Source organism: Zonotrichia albicollis, chromosome 2 (assembly GCF_047830755.1).
Source record: "Zonotrichia albicollis isolate bZonAlb1 chromosome 2, bZonAlb1.hap1, whole genome shotgun sequence".
Classification (NCBI taxonomy): Eukaryota; Metazoa; Chordata; class Aves; order Passeriformes; family Passerellidae; genus Zonotrichia; species Zonotrichia albicollis.
In genome coordinates this window covers 20,204,206-20,224,049 of record NC_133820.1, presented here as the reverse complement: position 1 = coordinate 20,224,049, position 19,844 = coordinate 20,204,206, and the positions used below count along the sequence as shown (strand labels likewise).

Below are 19,844 nucleotides of genomic sequence, written 5' to 3'. Positions count from 1 at the left end.
TTCACATTAGTCTCAAGGAGGTAGGTGGCTAAGTTTATGTACTTACCACAGTTTCAAGATTCATCCTTTCCAGTCCTCAGCAGATCTGTGAGAAACCCCTCTTCATTCTGTGATGAGTGAGCAACTGCAGGAGGCAGGCAAATTCATGGCATCTTTTAAAATTGTATCTTTTTTTTTTTAAGTAATTGTTGTATCTGCTGCAGCCCGAATAAACAGAGAGCTTAGATCAGCATGCCCGTTGAGCTAGCACATTTCACCAGCACTAATCTCATTTAAAAAGAGAGAATTGTACCCTGAGCCAAGCAGCTGGCCGAGGGCATTTGTGCCGGAGGCTGTCAGGATGCCAGGCCAGGTTGACAGCTGGGACCTCGTGGGGTAAATTACATAGCTGAGCTCGGTTTGGGCTCTGTCAGAACCCAGGAAATGGCTCCAGCAACACAGCTGTGCTGGTGGGATGCTCTGCTGTGAATTCTTTTCCTCTGAGCTGTGGGTCAGGCTCCTGTGTTGCCTGATCTTCTCCAAGGGCATGGCCCACTCTTCCAGTTACTTAACATTTGATGGTTACCAGAATTTCTGTTTGTCCTCCTGCTTGAGCCTGGAGAAGGAGGAGGAAATCAATGGTTGGGGACAGAATCCTGCAGCCATGATCAAAGGAGAATGGAGAATCATGCTTGCTGTTGCATCTGGTTTCTCAAGGGACATAGGCAAGTGTCAGTGGAAGAAGACAGCAAAGGATTTGGTAAAGGTCCAGAGCATTGGACAGCAGATTCTAAGTCTTTATCAGTTCTTCAGTGCTAAAATGAAGAACAAAAGCTAATTCATATTTTTGTCCTCTTTCTGGGCTCTGAATCCATTTAGAATAAATTGGAGCAGGATGCCATGAGGAACAAAAACATGGCTTGCTCTGTCAATGTGCTCATTTTGGTTTTTTCAGTCAAGCTTGAGAGCTGAGGGATGTATGGACTTCCCTCAATCCCCCCCTCCATTATTTTCTGGGGTGATTTTTGTACTCTTAGAATCTGCTGGCTCCAGAGTCAGTGTAACTCAACTTGAGTCCTTGTGAATTCTCAGAGCTGAAAATATGGGAAGGATTCTATTGGAGGAACTATTTTAATTTTTTTTTTCTTGGACTGAGCTAAATACCAGAGGGAAACCATGCCAGCACCACAAATGGCTGGTTTGTAAATTTTTATTCTGACGGCTTTCCCACATTTTTTTGAGAGGTTGTAAGCTGATTTCTGAAGGAGAAAGCTCTGTGTTGCTTAGCTGCAGTTTGTATGGGGTTTTTTTCTAGCTGTGGGAATGGAGCTGTGGTACAGCACAGGGCAGAAACTCGTCCTGTGGCAGGGTGGTGTGTGGTGGCAGCCCTTTGCCTGGTGGGTCAGGTGGTTACAGATGTGAGGGAGTGGGGAGAAGATGCTTCTTTGCCTCTAGTGAGCTGTTCTGAACCATCGTGAAGGACTCCTGTGTGCTTCACATTGTTTATAAAATAAGAAAGTCTGTGTTCACAGCATGTTCCCCCAACAAGTGATTTTTTGTCAGGCTTAAGTATGAATTGCATCTGTATTTGTGGGACAGATGTGTATAGGTGAAGGCTTTTAGTATGAGCATTAAATGAGGCTGCACAGATTTCATGGGAGCTGTAGGACTGTAATGGGGAGACACAGTTCATTCAAATTTCATGCTGCGTAGCTTGTTCCTTTCCAAATAGGTTTTGTTTAATGTAACTTGTTATTTTGATAGCTTCTTCTCCTCCCCCTCCCCATACTTTCCAACTTCTTTCTGTAAATGTATCAACATGGTAAAAAAATCCATAAACAGAGATAACAAGCTTTTTGTGTGCTCATATGTATTGTTATTCATAGAACACATTAAATGCCTAAGGTTACCATTTTTGGTCCTTAAGGGATGTAGTAATAAAAATTCAACAGCCATTTTTTTCCTAATCAGAATTCTATACTGAATGCATCTGGTTTGGAACTAGCAGATTAAAAAAAAAAAAAAAGGTGATAAAAGCTCTGCTTGGCTGTTAGCTATTTTTATTTTTTCCTTTTGGGTATCATAAATTGCTTGTGTAGAAATCAGTGTTAGAGCCTGTCTTGTTTTTAAGAGAAAATGAATTTTGAATTAGAATTCTAAGTGAATTTTTTATAGGAGAGAGAAACCTTGAAGCACCCCTCAGTAGCTTGTATTTGTCTAGTACTTAAGTAACCTTTGGTCTTAAAACATGTGTATAATTAATATTTTACTGTAGCCTTCTAAATATATTTTGTTACCAAATTAACTGCCTGCCTCAATGTTTTGGGAGGGAGCTTTAAGGGGGCATGCACTCATATCCTTAAAGTTATATGGCTGAGGAAAATGGGTGTTTTCTTCCATGCAAAGCTTGTTGTTGCCCCAAATAGGCACCATAGCAAAGTGATTATTTTCTGATCCCAGGCCCTGTGAGACCCTTGGCACCAAATGAGTGCTTTGTGTGTGCTCTCCTGCTGGAATGGAGTTTTCTTGCTGTCAGTTAGTGTCATAAAAACATGTAAATAGAGTTTCCATTTAGATAACATTCCAAGGTGGGTCACTGATCTGAAAAGCATCTTCCAGAGTTTTTGGGGGCTACATTAGGTTCTTAGAGCTTGGCCTGTCTTTGGCTATGTGACAAAATCAGAACTAAGGTACCTGCTCATAATTCGTGGTAATTTGGTTTTCTGAGTTTTTATTGCCTTGAAAATAGACCTGTGCCTCCTGGTGTGATCCCTTGGAAGTTGGCACGGGGCAGGAGAGAGGTGGGGCAGGTGGGTGTTGCCTGGCTGTGAGGCCACAGCTTGGCTGTGATTTTAAAAAAGGTGCAAATTGCGTGTTTTCATACAGTTCCTCTTCTTTTTGCCAGCTCCTCTGGGAATGTGGTGTCACTGGTGTGGAGGTCAGGGGGTCTGGAGATGGCCCCACGAAGGGTGGTGGGCTCAGTGCCCCTCTGGCATGGGAGGTGTGGGAGGTCCTAGTGAGTGATTTAAAGTGCCTCCCCTCCATTTTCATCTTCTCAGAATTCCCCCAAAAGGGGCCACTTGTGGTGCTGGGAGTGGCTCAGCTGTTGGGACAGACCCCTCCCACTGTGGCAGGAGGGTGGAGGGGGCATTTCCCTGTCATTCCAGGGCTCACAGAGCTGTTTTCCAGGAAATGGCTGAGACAAAGAGTGAGTGTGGCAGCTTGCTTGGGAACACAGATTTATGGCTCAACTCCTGACCCGTCCTCAAATGCAGCCATCTGAGCTCTGCATTACAATGTGGGATTAAATTTGTGTGTCCCTTTGAGTTACTAGTGGCATTACTCATCTCCCCTATATGTGTCCAGCTGTGTTGCTGAAATAACTGGTTTTCTCCCCAAATCTTCTTTCCAGTGTTTCTGCATTGGTTCCTGCATGTGTCTGTTCTTTTTAATACCTCTTACCATGCCTGTATTTCTTCTCTTTTAATTCTTCTTAAATATATGTTAGCAGATGGTTTTAGATGAAATATTTTTGGAAATTTTAGCTTTCCCATGTGGCTTAGATTGCTCAATCTCTTGGTGGTTCCATTTGACTGCAAAGTCAACATTGCTATACTTTTAGAAAGAAGTGTTATTACTCGTATGTAGTTACCTGAAATCCCAAAAAAACCAAGCTGTCAAAAATGCCCAGTATCCCCCCATCATGACAGATCTGAAGTGCTCCATTGTTCAGCACAAACCTTATGCAGTTGCCTCCTTAAGTCAGTTGTTCCCTGTTCTGTTCTCATAATGATATACATGAAAGATTAAAGATAATGGTGTTTTCCAGTAAGCATAGCCCAAGGTGAATTCTGATGGCTAAACAAATAACTGGGTTTTTAAAAACAAACAAAAAAAAAGGCTAGATGGTGTTTGAAACCATAACTCCAGTCAGCTTTGTGAATTCCTTCTTGGGACATGTACACAGCTTTGCGTAGTTTAGTGGGGTTTTGATTGGGATTTTTCACATTCTGAAAATTGTGTGGTTTTCGTACAAATTAGCATTTTGCACCTCATTTAATGGAATAATTGACTTTGCTGTTGGCTAAATCCTCCTTCTTTACTGTTTGTGGAGCTGTGCTTGCATCTCAGCAAGTGCAACCCCTTGACCTTGGAGTTTGCATCAGAACAGTTCCGTGGTTTGAGAATGGTGACATTTTCACACAAATGGGTCAGTTTGGACTGAAGGGGGATAGTGGGGGACTTGGAAGATGTTTCAGTTCTGTTTGGGAAGGCACAGGATGCATCCATAACCCAGCAGTGGCAGGAGCCCTTTTTATCCACAAGGAAGGACAGGAGGCTGTGGGGGAGTGCCACTGTGTGTGTAGTAAACATTTGGCTGTTTAGTGTTCCCTCCTGCTCTGAGCAACCTGTTGTGTGCTACACAGGGTAAATATAAATTCTAGGGAAAGGTGCTGGGGAGGCCTTGTTAGCACTTTTCCATGAAAACACCAGTAGAGTCCTTGGATGCTGCTTCACTCCAGCCTTGCTTGTCAAGGAAACGAAGGCAATTATCGTAGGTAAACCAAGGGAATTTAAAATGGATCCAATAATCTGATTTTATCTCTGATTCTGTGACTATTTATCAATTCCCTGTGCTGTCGGGGAGGGAAATTAGGTTACCTGGTACTGTTAGTTGTCTCCATCTCTGGATTTTATCATAATTTCTTCTGTTGTTGCAACTGTCCTACAAATTTACGTGCCAGTGAATTAATAGATGAGTATCTAGAAAGGCTCTTTGTGCATGTGAGCTTGCAGAAGCATCTCCTTCAATATTTCACATGCTTTTAAACCCAGTGAAGCTTGTTAGAGAGATGCTGGCTTTGCTGTAGTGCTGAGTCCCTTCTGCAGCCACCAAATTTGCACTTTCAGCCCTGCTGATCTCAGTGCCTTGCAAACCTCAGGACTGAATCTTTAAAATAAAATGCAGGACTCAGAAGTGACTGTGGGGAGCAGATGACAGACATTTTATTTTTATTTGCATGATGTTTCTTCTTTAGGCTCATTTCTATTAATTAGCATTTAATCATCTCTCAGAGATGAGAGATGGGCAGAGCAGGCTTCTTTCCATCTTAGCTCTCCTCATGGTGGTGGGCAGATGGTTGAAATGTTCTGTCTCTATCACAGTTCTGGATTAGCAGAGAGAAGCATTTGAATTTCCCTTGCACTAAAGGGACTCTGAAGCATGGCACACTTGTGTCTTACTGCATTATTGTTACTTCATAGCTGAGCTGGTTCTTTGAGCTCTGGGAGGAGGACACAGGATTTTTAGGAGCTACTGTAATGAAAGAGTGGAAGTTAATGTTGTTAATGATGTTAATTATTTTGCTGTAATTTCTACGTAGTGTTTTGCAAGATGTTTTCCAGATGTGTTTTTTTCATCTCTGTGTTTCTGGGGACAGCACTAAAATCTTTACAAGATGCAAGCAGCCCCCCTTCCCTCTTTGTTTCTTGCTTTTCCCATCTCCCTGAATTGCTGTGCGGAGTTCAGTTGGTGGCTGGCCACTGTGTGATGCTGGCAGTGACCCTCTCCCAAAAGCCAGGCAGGATTCACCACATTCACCAACAGCCTGGGCGGAGCAGAAGGTTGAAATTTTGCCATCACTTATTATTGGGAGCTATTTGCTGAGAGCTTTGGGAAAAGGTTGGGTTTGGTTTGGGCTGAATGCGGATTTGGATGGATCAAACTGATTTTTTTTTTTTTGTTATTATATTCAAAAAGGGTCTTTTTAAAGAGTTTAATTGGGGTCAATAGTGATGTGATGGACTTAATCTGCAGAAGCCTCTGGATCTTGGGAGCAGAGCTCAGGAAAAGGCTGGCATGCTTGTAAGGTTCTGCAGAGAAGTCAGAGAGGAGAAAAGAGAGTGAAACCTTGTAAATTATCATAGGAAGAGGAACACTTACATTTCCCTTTAAACTGGGAAGAGAAGGAAGCCCCTGCTGTCTGACCCACATAACCACTCAGTGCCTTAATGCCTCTGAGCAGAAATGATCAGCTCAGACCTGCTGCTGCCACAGGATTGGAGCTGCCAGGGAAGCTGACAAGTTCCTCAGGCTCTTGTTCCTGACTGGATTATGGGCACTGCTTCAGAGAATGCACAAAGAGGAGCAGCAAATTGCACTGAGTGCCACCAGCAAAGCTCATCTGCAACTCAACCTGAGTGCATCTCCTGCAGCTGAGGATTCAGCTATGCCATGCTGATTTAGTCATTTGATAAGTTTTAAAAACATTTGTCATTTGGATGGAGTTTCTCATGGGTTGGCCTCCATCTGGAAGCAACTTTGAAGTGTTTGGAGGATTTCTTTTAGCAGTTTTTGGCAAAGGAATATGAAAAATTGCTCATTTGTATGTTTCTGAAAGTAAATGGGAGCTATATCAAAACCTGACATTTTTGATGGAGGTAGTCTTCTCAATGATATAAACTTAGTGATTTGGGAAATCCTAAAAAAAAAAAAATTCAAATAAATGAGAATTTCCTGAATATGCCAGGTAGCTCTGAAATTATTTTTTATTTTTTGTATCTGAACTTGAAACTGAGGCCAGTTTGTGACATCACAGGTTGTGTCATGGCATGTGTGGCATCAGTCCAGCTGGGCAGCACCAAGGCTTCAAAAGTTGTATCTGGGGCTTGGAGCAGGTGAAAGTCTGTGGCAGACCTGGGGTCCACAGGCTCCTGTAGCCTGCAAGGATTTACACCTGGATATCCACCTGGAGTGGGGTGTTTGTCCATGCTCGAAGATAATACAAAGGTGCATGGCAGTGTGCAGCTTGCTTGGACTGTCAAGATACTCTGCTGTGACCTCAACCAAAGAAAAGGTGGAGGACATTGTAAAGAGATTATGGAAACACATCCAAGTCATTCCAAAAGCTATTTGAGATGGAGGATTGCTGCAGATTTCCTGTCATGGAGAACCCATGATTTTTGTTGTCTTCCCTAATAGCCTCCTGCCCAAAGCATTTTTATTAAAACTTAGTGGCCTCCCCTGCATTAAAAGAGAGTCAATACACAGAAATGTGTCACACAAGTTGTGCCTTTCATTCTTGGGAGAATAGGTTAAGATAGAAGAGGAGGCACTTTCCAGGTATGCATTAACAGAACAGATAGAAACTCAATCCTCCTGTTTCACTTCAATAGTACTTAACATCTAACTGGCTCTAATTGGGCTTGGAATGGGAAGATAATTAAGTGCATGTCTGTTTGCCTTTGAAAACAAAGAAAGGAAGCATATACAGATAAGTTACCCTCAGTACCTTGATGGCTGCATCTTATGGCTGGGTTCATTTTCACTGGTGCAGCTGCCCTGTGCTGCGTGTAGCATTTATTGCTCTGTGGTGTGCACTGATTGCAGACCGAGTATGATTCAATTTACCTACAAAATAATGTCTTAGAGGAAATCAGCAGCTGTTATTATTGCATGTTTTTGAGATTTTTTTTTTTGTAATTTCCTCTGTTTTCAAGTCAGTGATGCTATGCCAGAGCTCCTTTCTTTGTTTAGCTGAATCTTTGAGTCAGTTAAAGCTGATCCAGTGTGCAGTTGCTTGTAAATGTTGAGGTCAGCTTGCGTATCACCTGGAACTGAGTTCCTCCTTCCAGTATACTTCAGGAAAACTGCTGAGTTAAATTGTGTGGGTTCAAATAATCTAGAGGCTTAAATTGATCTCTTGTCCCTGAATAACCTATGGGCCATCTGTGCATCACCTTCAGGGTTTGGTTTTTTTTTCTGTGCAAGTGTGATGTAAAACCTCCCGAAGAAAGAACCAGGATCTCAGGATGTTGGAGAGCTGACTTTCAGGAATGTTTCCCTGTTATTTCCTGGAACATACAAAACAACCCTGGGGTATATTCCTTGCTTCCCGTTCTCACAAAACAGGAGCTGATGCAAAGGGATTGAATCAGGATTTTCCAACAGAAGGTCACACCATTTAAAAATAAAAAAATGTAGTGCACAGAGATGACCTTACAGTTTTATTTCTGTCATGGCAGGTAGGACTGGGGACACATAAGAGCCTTTCCAGGAGGCAGTGTGACCTTGCTGCAGGTACTGAATGTGTGCAGGATGTCTGTGCAGCTTTCAGAGCATTTGTGCAAAGCTCTCACTGGCAGGATGGGGCAACTGCTGGTTTTGCCCATGGTCTTGAAGATAAATAGTTCCATATGAAAAAAAAACACTCCTTTTTAAACCTTTTTTTATTGGTCTCCAACTTTATAGTGATGATTTCACTGAGCATCCTCCCAGCATGGAAAGGGCAGCTCAGTGCCCTCTGTGCCTGCTCAGCCTGCCTATACTATACTCACCAGTGAAGCTACAAACTGCAGGTGATGTGCTGGACCAGCCAGTGTGGTCATAAACAGTATTTCATCCAGCACTTGTGTAATTTTCAACAGAAACCAGCAACAAAAATAAAACCTCCCACTCCCAGGACTTTTGTGTTTTGTAAGCAACAGCTAGTTGCTTTGTGACAAGATGGTTGTGCTCAAAATAGGTATGTCTGTGGTAGGGAGAATTTTCAGCTCGTGAAATTATCACAATGATATGGAAAAGTTGCCTGAGTTTCTGTGAGTTGGCATGATATGCATGTAATACTCTTTAACACAAAACAAACTTGGTCCCTGTTGTGCAGAAACCTGAGCATGCTGCACCATAGCTATTTTTTAACAGAAGTATCAGATTTAATGTGTTCCCTTCTCTCCTGCTCACTGACCTCAGATTGCTGGGGGACCAGACAGGATTAATTCCTGTGCCATGAACAATATCCAGTATTAAAGCAAGGAGCTTGGTTGTTTCCTAGAGCAATGTAATACCCAAATGATAAAGAATATAACTGAACCACAACCACTTAGTTGATTTCTACCCTTAATTTCACCTAATTTCCAGTGTCATAACAGGCATTACACCAAATTTAATTCCTATTTTTTCCAGCACTATTGAATATAAAAAATATTTAAGATTGAAGACCTTTAAATCTGAAGGATATAGAGAAGAATTTTGTGCTAAGTCTTAGCTCTTAAGCAATCAGTCAAGTTATTAATAAGAATAAGAGCCACCTCATCAGTGAGGAGCAGACAATTGCCCAGTTTTTCTTCTAGTACCATTAACCAGCTCATCAGTTGTTAACCAAGCCCAAGTCTGTGGGGCACTAAAATTTCCCTTTTGGAAACATATTTGCTCTACATCATATGTTAGTGCAATACTGGTAAGGAAAAGAATATGGAATAAAAATACATTTCAGGAAGAATTACATCAGCTCTGGTTGATGGGCACATGTGGGTGTACTCAGCTTGGTCCCTATGAAGGGTGTAAAATGTCTTACAACATCATCTTGCTCTGCTTAAATTCAGTGGGAAACAAACATGACCAAACTGTCTTATGCAGCCAGGCAGTGGTTTTTGAAACTCACTTGTGCTTAATATTCATGTTCAGAGTTACTCTGGCTTGGGTTCCTCAGAATTCCCACAGACATGTGGTTGAGAGCGTTTATCATTCATTTGTGTGCTGGATATCTCAACAGGATAAACTTTCTTCCCCTTCCTCTGTCAAGTTAAATTCTGCCTCTGGTCTCTAGACTTTCTTTGGTTACCCTGTGATTTTGCAGCACAGCATAATTTTACAAGAAGATATGTGGCCCTCTGGTGTGGTGGTCCCACTGAAGTTTAGATGGACTCTAGAAGAGATAAAATTGTGTTTAAAATTTCACAGCTTCTATGAAAACAAAGTCTAAACTAAAAGAATACAAGAGGAAAAGACTTTGTGTTGATGAGATGGAGTAGTGTGTGACCACCTGAATCAGCTGGTGGATGAATAAATGCTGAGTATTGTGGCTGGCATCAGAGGGCATGGCAAAGTGCATGTTACTTGGATTAAATTCAGAATAAACTGGACCCTGGCTGCACCCTCTATGTTGATAAGATGGGATTTTTACAACATTGATAGCTGTATGTTATATTTTCTCTATTCTTGAAAAGCATTGTGCAGTTACTTAGAGCAACACTAACTTTGGATTCATTTACCAGTGGTAATACTTAAAAAATAGTAGTTGGTATGTCCATTTGATAAGACAGAGCCACTGCTGCAAGTCAGGCAATATGTCTAGAATGTGGCACAGCTATGAGTTAGTTATTTTAAGTCCCTAACTGTAATAATTAATATGTTGTAGCATTCACTTTGACATCTTACTTCAACTGCAGGAGTAGAAAGCTGAAATAATAATTAGGGTTACCTGATGTTGCTTGTAGAGAATGGGAATGCTTCTAAAAAGTCTAATGAATTCTGCTTGTGAAGACAGATTATGATGGAGCAGCTGGCTGTATCTCAGCTATAAAATTCATACACCATGATGCTTCTTTATTCTGAAGCTGCATAGACAATGCTCTGAAAAAACCTTTCAGGCTGCCCAGCATCTTGGGAGAGGGAGTGGAGCTGCTGCTGCATGAGAGCAATGCCAAGGCGAGTGGGCTTCCAGGGCTGGGAATGATCCATGCAACTTTCCTGACTTCACAGGGAGACCCTTTTGTGGGGGAAAAAAATTTTTCCTGTCAAGCAGGACATAGGGAGGAATAGTTTATCTTCAGGGAAAGAGCTGCCCATTTCTCTAGATGGATATCTACCTTTAATTTGGGATATCACTTGACTGGGGCACAAGCATGTTGACATAGTTCCCCATGGAGAGGAGACTTAGTGTACCTGCTTAAGAATGTCCTCCTCCTCTTTGTGCTGAGTGCCAGGGATCTGTTATCTCCATGGAGTGTTCCAAGGGTGGCAGGCAGGATCAGATTTTAGTGGTGACCTCCAGAACAGGGTGGTTTGTTTGCTTTACCCTGCTGTGGACATGAAGACACAGGGGAAGATTTTGCTAATGTGGACTTCTGGTTAAAGACCAGTATGCAGAATTTTGTCATTTGTGGGTTCTGCCAGGTTTTTTGAGTGGGATTGTGCTTCTAGGAGCTGGAGCTATTGGCTCAAGAAGGGTTTCTCTCTAGTTTACTCATTCAAATTTTATTTGGATATTATGACCACTGCAAAGAATTATTAGCAGTTTTGTTTGATAAGTTGTAATCAGGCAGCTAAAAAGAGCACCCTGTGTGGGAATGCAGCTCTCAGGACTCTGCTTTAGCACAGGGAGAGACCCTAGCACCTACAGGGGCAGAGGCTGGGCTGGGAAGGACAGTGGGGGCTTGCCAAGCTGTCATTTAAGGCTAGAACATGTTCTAAGGAAAAGGGTATCAGGTAACTTACTGCTTGGAGGAAACTTTTAATTTGGGGATTTCTTCAAGTAGAAGGGAGTTTGTTCATGCTGAGAGCCTATTCTGCAACTTGTGCTTTCTCCCACAGCCAGTGAGACCTTTCTGGAAGAAATTAATGCTGGCTGCTCTTGGTTTTGTGTCAGAGTTAAATTAAGGCTTTTCACTAGCCTGGATTAAGGTGTATTTTGGTGTTTGGTGGGTGTAGGCGGTGACAGCTCATGGAAAGATGTGATCATTCATCCTAGCAGGCATCTTGCATCTAAGTGGGTGAATGACAGGCTGGTTTTCTTCTGATGGCCCTGTGCAGCTCTATCTGAAATCCCTTGCAATGCCCAGCTGGTCAGGCTGGGAGCAGAGCAGAATGCCTTAAAGCAGTCCCTGTTTTGTTCTTACCCTCTCCCATGGCTTGGTGAACAAGAGGGCAAAGGGCTCAGCAGGGACTCAGCAGAAGGTAATTAATTTCTCTGGCATTCCTGGACCATGCTGCTTTCAGGCAGAGAGAATTTTCAGGTTAGCCACAGCATGATTTCTGTTTCCCACTTCTCCTTCCCCCTGAGTGGGTATCATGTAGGGACAGAGATTGCTCTGTGGCTTAGCTCATGCTTTTGTTTTCTGTTATCACCTTATGTGGTGCAGTTTAAATTACACTTTTCAAATGGTAAATTGCTTGGGAAAGACTTCTTAATGCCATTTCTGCTGGCAGTTTATTTCATACTTTTCATGCAAGTTGTACCAATCAGTGTCTGGTGGGGCTGCCTGCTAAGCAGGAACAGATGGCCCATGCTAGTGAGGACAGGAAGGATCACAGGGGTAGGAGCCAGTGTTATCTACATATGTGGTTTGGATTGCATCATGAATGCTTCCCAGGAGGAAGCACAGCTGGCACTGGAATTGCAGAGATCTGATTTTTGGTATTCTCTGTTTGAAGTCTTGGCATATGTGAAAATCAAGTTCATGTTGGGCTAGATCAATAATATTGAAATTCTTCTTGGATCAAATTACTTTGCTTGCTAGTTTTTTTGGTTTTTTTTTTCTTTTTGCTTATCCTGTAATCAAATGCACTATGTGATAGAAAATACACAGAAGAGAGCAGCCAGGTCCATGATGTAATCTTGCTTCCATGTGTGCTCCACCACGGGATGGCCTGAAAATGGAGTAACCAATGCAAAACTGCAGGAAGAAAGCCAGAATTAATCATAGGTGCTTTGACCACTATTTCCCCCTCTAGCTTGCTCTGGCGCTAAAATACTTGAGTGCCATGCTAGGCAAAGGGCCAAAGAGGAGAGGAGGATGTGTCAGAAAGTGGCTGCCTTGCAGAGCTCATGTTCTGGGCAAGTTTTCTTTTCTTCCTAATGCTGGGCTGGCAGCATCCCCTGTGCTTCGACCTGGTTTTCATCTGTAGCAGTGGGCACATCTCCAAGGGGGCAGGGAAAAAGCATGAATGAAGAAAGCTGTGATCTTAAACACAGTCTGTGGAGGCCAAACTCTGATTCTGCCAAGGCTTAGCCACAGCCACCTTTGCTTTTTGTGCTGTATTATATTGGATGTTTGTCCAGGTGCCAGCAGGAAAAAGGCCGAGAGATCCCAGACATGGCCACGTGATTGGGATTTGGCACATCAGGCCTTTCAGAGGGCTCTTGGAGTATATATTGGTACCTGTCTTCTCTTCACACTAAGAGACAACATGAATAAAAATGTGAGACACTTCTTACTGAAAAATTCACTATCAGAAAATCATAGGAAATTCATTACTTTGTGGTTTTGGGGGGATTTTTTTTAGCGGGGGGATTGGTGTTTTTTTTTAGTTTTTTGTTGTTGGTTGGTTGGTTGGTTTTTTGGTTTTGTTGTTGTTTGGGGGGGGGTTGTGTGGTTTTGTTTTTTTTTGTGTGTGTGTTTTTTTTGTTTTTGGGGGGCTTTTGGGTTTTTTTGTGGTTTTTTGGGGGGGATTTTGGTGGTTTTTTTGGTTTTGTTTTTTTGGGTTTTTTTTTGTTTGTTTGTTTGTTTGTTTTGTTGCTGTCCTATAAGCTTTCAGTTTAGAAGATAACATTTCATTTGGTTCTGATATTAAAATTCTTTCCCTTCGCCTGCATGGACAGAGGCTGAGCAGTCCTTGCCTTGTGCAAGGCAACAAGAGCTTGTGTCAGTCCTGGGATGGTGCAATCACAGAACCACAGAATGGTTTGGGTTGGAAGGAACATGAAAGATCCTCTGTTTCCAATTCCCTGCCAAGGGATGCCACCTGCCACACCAGGCTGCTCAAAACTCCACCCAGCCTGGCCTTGAACTCTGCCAGGACTGGGGCAGCCACATTCTCTGGGCAAATTCTTCCAGTGCCTCACCACCCTCTGCCTTCTATTCTCAGCAACAGAATAATAACCTGTGGTAGATAAAACTCATTACAGCTGCCCAGAGAATGATGTGGAAGATAAGCTTAGGCTGTCCCGTCAGGATATGCCCTTATCCTTGGGCAGCTGAGCAAGGGGAAGACCCTTCTTGTCAGCCTGGCCTGGAAGGATTTGTCTCACAACTTGCTTTATGAACTTTGCACTTTCCTAGTGCTACATCATTGTGTTGACTGTGGTTCCTGTAGCCTTGATATGTGTCTTTTGAGCATAAGCACAAAATGCTGGCAATGTGTCAGGAAAAATCCATGAAGAATGGCTCTAAAACACTCTGGGAGGGAAGAGGAGACCAAGTAAGGTGGTGACAATTCCTCCTCTCCCCCGGGCTGTGTACACAAACCTGCTTGTGTTTAGGGTAAGGCCAGATTCTGCATTCACTTAAAAGCTTTTTCACCAACAACCTTATGTGTGGAGACAGAACTAGAAACGCATGGCTGGTGACTGAAGGGAAGGAAAGGTAAGTTTATCCCCACTTTCTCCAGGAGACATGGAATATATGGCTGTGTAGAATGGTCAAATGCATTTACCCTTGATGCAGGTGGCAGCTGGGTATTCCCTGGTTCTCCTGTTCCCTGTTAGCTCTGGGGTGGAGTCCCATGTAATTCCTGCTGGAGAACAGCAAAGGAGGAGGCACCTGCTTTTGGATACAAGCTGCTGAAGGGATCAAAGTATTTAATAATAACTCTCCCTTGCACTTCCCTCCCATAAGCTCTGCTCTTGAGAAATAGCTCATTAATTTGTTAGTAGCTTGATGAGAAAGGAGGGGGTGGAAAGCCACTAACAAATGGCTTTGCTCCAGGTCAGTCTCTCTGTAGCAGGAGGAACCTGCTCTTTCGCCCCTTGTTCCAGTGGGGAGATGAGGAGCTGGACGGTGAGGAAGTTCCTTCCCATTATTCCACAGACTGGTTTGGCTGCAGCTCATACACAGGCTGCTATACATAACATTTCTTCTTGATGGACATGACAAGTTACCAAAGAAATGATGTAAGGGCTGTAGGACTTACACATATTAAAAAGTTAACTGCCACATTCCACCCAAAACTTCACACCAGAGTTTAAATGTGGAACTTTCCTCTCCTTTTCAAAGATCTGTGTGTATATCACAAGTAACAGGCAAAAAAGTCTTTATCATAATACTTTGACCTGATAAACCAGTCTTGGAGACAGATAGATAGAAATTGGCAGGTTCCTTTTGGATGGGTTTGGCAGGAACTGCTAGAGGAAAAGGCAGTTCATCACCTTCTCAGGAAGGAGAATATCCTTGTCATAACACCATCCATTGCTGGCCTTGTCTCTGGCTCACTGAACCATCAGTTTTTTACCTGACTTTGAAACTGTCAAGAAAACCTCAGGAGGACTGTAAAATGGAAGTGTTTGTACTTGGTTCCTGTTGTAGGAAGATGTGGATTTCCACATTACATATTTCAAATTGGTCAGAGGAGGTGAGGAGGCCTGTAGAGACAGGAGATTTTATTATGCTTTTTGTTACATCAAACAATATGTGAAAGACGATTCATACAGAAAAGTTGGAAGAATTTAGGTAACTTAATCTGGTTATGTAGGTATTTGAACAAAGAAAAACTCTAGCATTGTTTGTTTTGAAACTCTCTTTATGAAGGGACATAGTTACTCACAAATATCTACTACTGAAGTTTTAGATGTCTTTGCTCCTGACGTAGCTGCCAGTATTTCTACAGCACACTGGGTTGCACTTTTGAGGCCCCCAGCTTTAGGAGTAGGAGACAAATGGTGAAAAGTTTGTCTTGAAACACTTAATAATAAAATGGTGTTTGTGTGTATACCTAACCTAAATACTAACATCAGGAATAATGTTGAACATCCTGGATGAAATCCCAAAGTTCAGAGCTCACTCTGTTTCTGATGCTTCCAGCAGAAGCAGTTATTCCATTTTCAATACTTCTCTCTGGCTAACCAGCAGGTTCCCTCTGATTTTATGACCTGCTCCACAGGGAATGCCTCATCCTAAACACCATGAGCTCTTGCACTTCCCCTTTTCCTTTTATTTAAAAAAACTATTAAATCATCTCTGTCTCTTTTTGTTACTCCTTCCCTCCTCCCCCGAGTTTAAAGGTTTACCTTATGTTTTTGGGTTGGTTCAGAAAAACTTGCCTCCCCCTTTGAGGTCTCCCTCTATCTGAAACTCTTCCCAGCTTGTCAGAAATCCAGATGCTGGGACTTTGAGGCTGTGGTGCAGTCTGGGGATCCAAGCCCTCACTTGTGGGCTGTTTTCCCTGTGTTTTTGTCCTTGTTCAGCGTTTTGGGAGGGATCTGCCCCTTGGGAACTGCTAAAACAAGAGAGGGGGCAGCTGCCCTGCAGTGACAGGGGATCCAGCTTTAGGGCATGCAGGGTTTACACAGTGCTGAGTAGCACAACCACACTAAACCCATCCTGTGCCAGCTGTATCTGGGATTTTAACGCCCTCCCAATGAGGCTGCAGTTATTTACTGTGAGTGCTCAGTGTGGCAGACTGCCCTGCCCTCATCATCACCTGTGCCCTGAGCAGCATTGCACACCCTCCTGCTGTGCCCTTCAGCTGTGCTGGTTTGAGCTTTTTCCTACATTCAGCAGTGTGCAGGGAAAAAAAAGAGGGAGGGAAAGGGGGAAAAAAGGCTGCATTGCATTTTAAAAAAGAAGGGCAAGGAGTGAAGAGAGGTGAAAAAATAGAAAATAAAAGGGAGGTGCAGAAGCATACACCTTGGTGCACTGTGTGCTGGCACAGGGGGCAATGGCATCAGCTGAGGCACCAGCACACCCAGAGATGTCAGCAGTGCAAACTGGGCTGCACCCCTGACATCCCTGTGCATGCTGGTGCTTCACCCCTCATGTCCTTCACAACTCACTCCCCTGGACAGCACAGTCTCTGTACAGAGCTGAGCTCTCACTCACTGTGGGATTATTGGCAGCAGCACCCAGGTATCCCCAGGGATGCTGCTGTGGGCAGGCTGCCTGTGGTGTGGCTCACACTGTGCTTTGGTGGTGTCCAAGTGCCTTCCCCTGTGCCCAGGCAAGGCAAAGCTCATTTTGAAAACAAGTCAAGCCCAGGGCTGCCCTGTGTGCTCCTGTGTTGTCCTCCAGCAGCAGGCTGTGAATGCTGCTTGCCTTGGGGTGCCTGGTGAGGCAGCACCCCTTGCTCACCCCCAGAGCAAGGCTACATCAGGGATCCCTGCCCCTCAACCCTAATGCCATTGTCAGAGTTTCTCTAAGGCCATAATAGCATGGAGTGCCTTTGGGGTAGGAATTCCTCCTGTCTTTCCTTTGGGCTTTTCTTCCTTCACCTGCCAGGAGTGAGGTGGGTGCTGGTGCTGGTGGCTGCCCATTTGTAGCTGTGTCAAATGTGGTTGTGCAAGGATGCCAAAGCAGAAAGGGTGGGCTAACAGAAAGAGAGAAGGGGGAATGTATGGAAAAAGAAAACAGAAGTTAATAGAGAAGAGCAAAGGAAAACAGGTAATTGAGGCAACCAACCAATCAATTGTTGGCCAGTACAATAAGTCAGTGGCCAGGCAGAAAAATCGGGAAGGTGAAGGAGGAGATAAGGCTGGCAGGGCATTCTGTTTCATGGCCCTGTTCAATGCTTTCTGGGATATTTCACTTCTGTATCACTGGTTTGGTGCTTCACTGTGGGGCCTGTTCATGCCCCTCTCTGCATCCTGTGCCTCAGGGTGAGGACCTGCTGCCCCACTGACCCCACTCTTTGGTGGGGGAGCAAAGGGAAATGGTGTGGGAGCAGGAGAGTTTGGGAGATCTGTGCATCTCAGGGGTTGTGTTGGGATAGAAGAACCCTGGGAAATGAGTAAGAGAGGACATCCCTGTGCTTCTTTTCAACTTGCCATCATGGCATAAAACCCCTTTATCTGCAGGTTAGTCTGTGCAGCAGAACCAGAGGGGCTGGTGGGAGGGGAGGCAGCGTGGCACTGAGGGCAGGGAGAGAAATTTCCAATTGTGTGGGTGCAAAACTCCCTCATCAGTCCCTTTCCCAAACAGCTTTGTCATGTTGTCCCTCTTGGTGGCATCACGATTCACAGAGTTTTCACCAACAAATCAACGGTGCCAATGGCATGGGCCATGAAAATTGCCACTACAAGGACACCTGTGCCTTGAATCCAGCCTCACATCTTTGGAAATGCCTGTGTGACTGCACTTTAAAGCTTTTTGTGCAGGAAAAAGGAGTGCATATCAAGGGTACTTAGAAAACATCACTTTCTGGGGGACTTGTCACAAAGCCAGTACAGCAACATCTTTGTCATCAGCCACACTGCTGTTCATGAGTGTGAGCACTGAACCCCCAATGAGCCAAGCCCTTCACTGGCTGCACCCCATGTGTCTGTTCCATGTGCTGGAGGTGTTTGTGCAGTGGCACTGGGCCTTCAGTGCAATCCTAAAGCCAAGGGGTTCCACATGCCCAGTCAGCTGTACAGGACAGCAAGCTTCAAGTGTCTTACTTTCCATTCCTATCAAAATTCTTTTTTCTCCCACTTCCTTTTCTTCTATTGAATGAAAAAGCCAGTATCATTAATGATCCTATTTTTAAATGTAAGTTTCAGAAATTCATGAGCTGCCTGGGTGGGACAGAGCATCTCTTTTGTTTACAAGTGCAAATCATTAGATCTTTGCCAGACCATGCAGGTTGTGGAGTACCTTCAAGAGACTTTTCTGGTGACATTAAGGGACAGAATATGTTGAGATACCCAACAATAGTGAAGTTGAGCTTATGGTGGGCAAGTCTGTTCTGAGAAAAGAGAACTGCTTCAGAGCATTTGTACTAATGAACTTTCTTTGTGCTCTGCTTGTTTGTCTGCTTTGTTCTCCTAAACGATGGTGCATTTCTGGATAATTTCCTCTGCTGGTGAGCTACCCCCATCAAGTTGAAAGTTGTCTATTTTTAAAATGCCAGCTGCCTCTCGGATAAAAAAGCCAGTGCTGATGTACCCTTGCTTGCAATGCATTATTCAAAGTCCTTTTTAGACTCTCTCAAATAAAGAGCTTCATTAATATTTCAGCGTTCGCTGTGATTCTCTCCAAGGGGGCTCCATTCCTTTTTCTCACTTGACACCCCTGTATTTCTCTGTGCAGTGAAGATTATTGGATTTCCAGTTACCTTTGGTAGAGTGAACTCATCGTTTTCTGCTGGAAGTGGATCTCAAAAGAAAATCTGACCTTGAGATTGGTGCTAAGCAGATACCTGGCACACCCAGGGTCTCATCACAGCCCTGAGCAATGGGAGAGGTTTGGGAGTGGAGGGGCTGTTTTGTGCACCAAACACCAACTGGTGTGCACCATCATTCTGATCATTCCATCTCAGCTGGCTTTGCTAGCTGAGATGGGAGGTAGGGAGGGGCATTGGAAAGGGAGAATCACAACAAGTTGGATTTCTAGACATGAAGATTTGCTTAATGAGGTTTTCTTGTGTAAATATTAACTGCACTTGCAGTGATTTCAAAACCACACTAAGGGTTATTTTTTTCTTTTCTTGCTGTTAGGTACAGAACCTGTGATAAATCTGGGGTTTTGAGAAAGAACAGAGTGATTTCCACCCTTGAGGTACTGGTGGAAAATCAGTGGCAGGCAGGTCTGGAAAAAGTGGGTTTAGCTCTAAAGAAAGGATGAGACAGAAAGTACCAACCATTCTGAACTCACTGCAATATGAGCAGTTTTCCTAATTTATAGGGTTCTTACTTCTTTCCTTGTGATGCCACAAATAAAGATTCCTTTGGATTGATTGTGCATGACAGGTTTTGGTGCTGGGAGATGGAGATCTAGTGATACAGAGCTGCGTGATAATTTTAAGAGGTAGTTTCTCAGTACATCAAGCAATTAAGTGTCCTAAGGGAAGACAAGCATTCAAAGCTGCTGCTCAGCCATGAAACAAGAGCAGGGGAGAGAGAATGGTTGCTAAAAATCATTGCTGCATCCCCTGAGTGCACGAGAGCTGCAGGCTAGGGTCTCCCCTGCGGGTGGAGGAAGGGCTGATGAAGAGGTAGAGATAAGTAGGGTGAGGACCATCAGTTATCAAAGAAATAAAACAACCACAAGCATAGAGGGGATTCACACTGTGGATACCTAGACACCATGTTGGCTGCCTACAGCATGCCTGGTTTGGATGTCAGGCAGCTCTTGCACTGTCAGGCCTCTTGTCAGGACACTGTGCAAGGGGAATCCTG

At 43.7% G+C, this 19,844-nt stretch overlaps 2 protein-coding genes across 8 annotated transcripts in view; one reads left to right on the top strand and one right to left on the bottom strand.

Moving 5' to 3' along the window:
* The window catches only part of LOC141728134 (uncharacterized), a 55,714-nt gene extending 54,368 nt beyond the window's left edge, over positions 1–1,346 (bottom strand). For 2 of the 7 annotated variants that reach the window (XR_012578847.1, XR_012578850.1), the window contains exon 1: positions 47–1,343. The gene's annotated coding sequence lies outside the window, so the exon portion shown is untranslated. Of the gene's footprint in view, positions 1–46 lie in introns of all 7 variants that reach the window. The other 5 variants (XR_012578852.1, XR_012578851.1, XR_012578849.1 and 2 more) reach the window with 5 other exon arrangements.
* The window catches only part of TSPAN7 (tetraspanin 7), a 90,436-nt gene that overhangs the window by 1,458 nt on the left and 69,134 nt on the right, over positions 1–19,844 (top strand). The window lies entirely within an intron of this gene.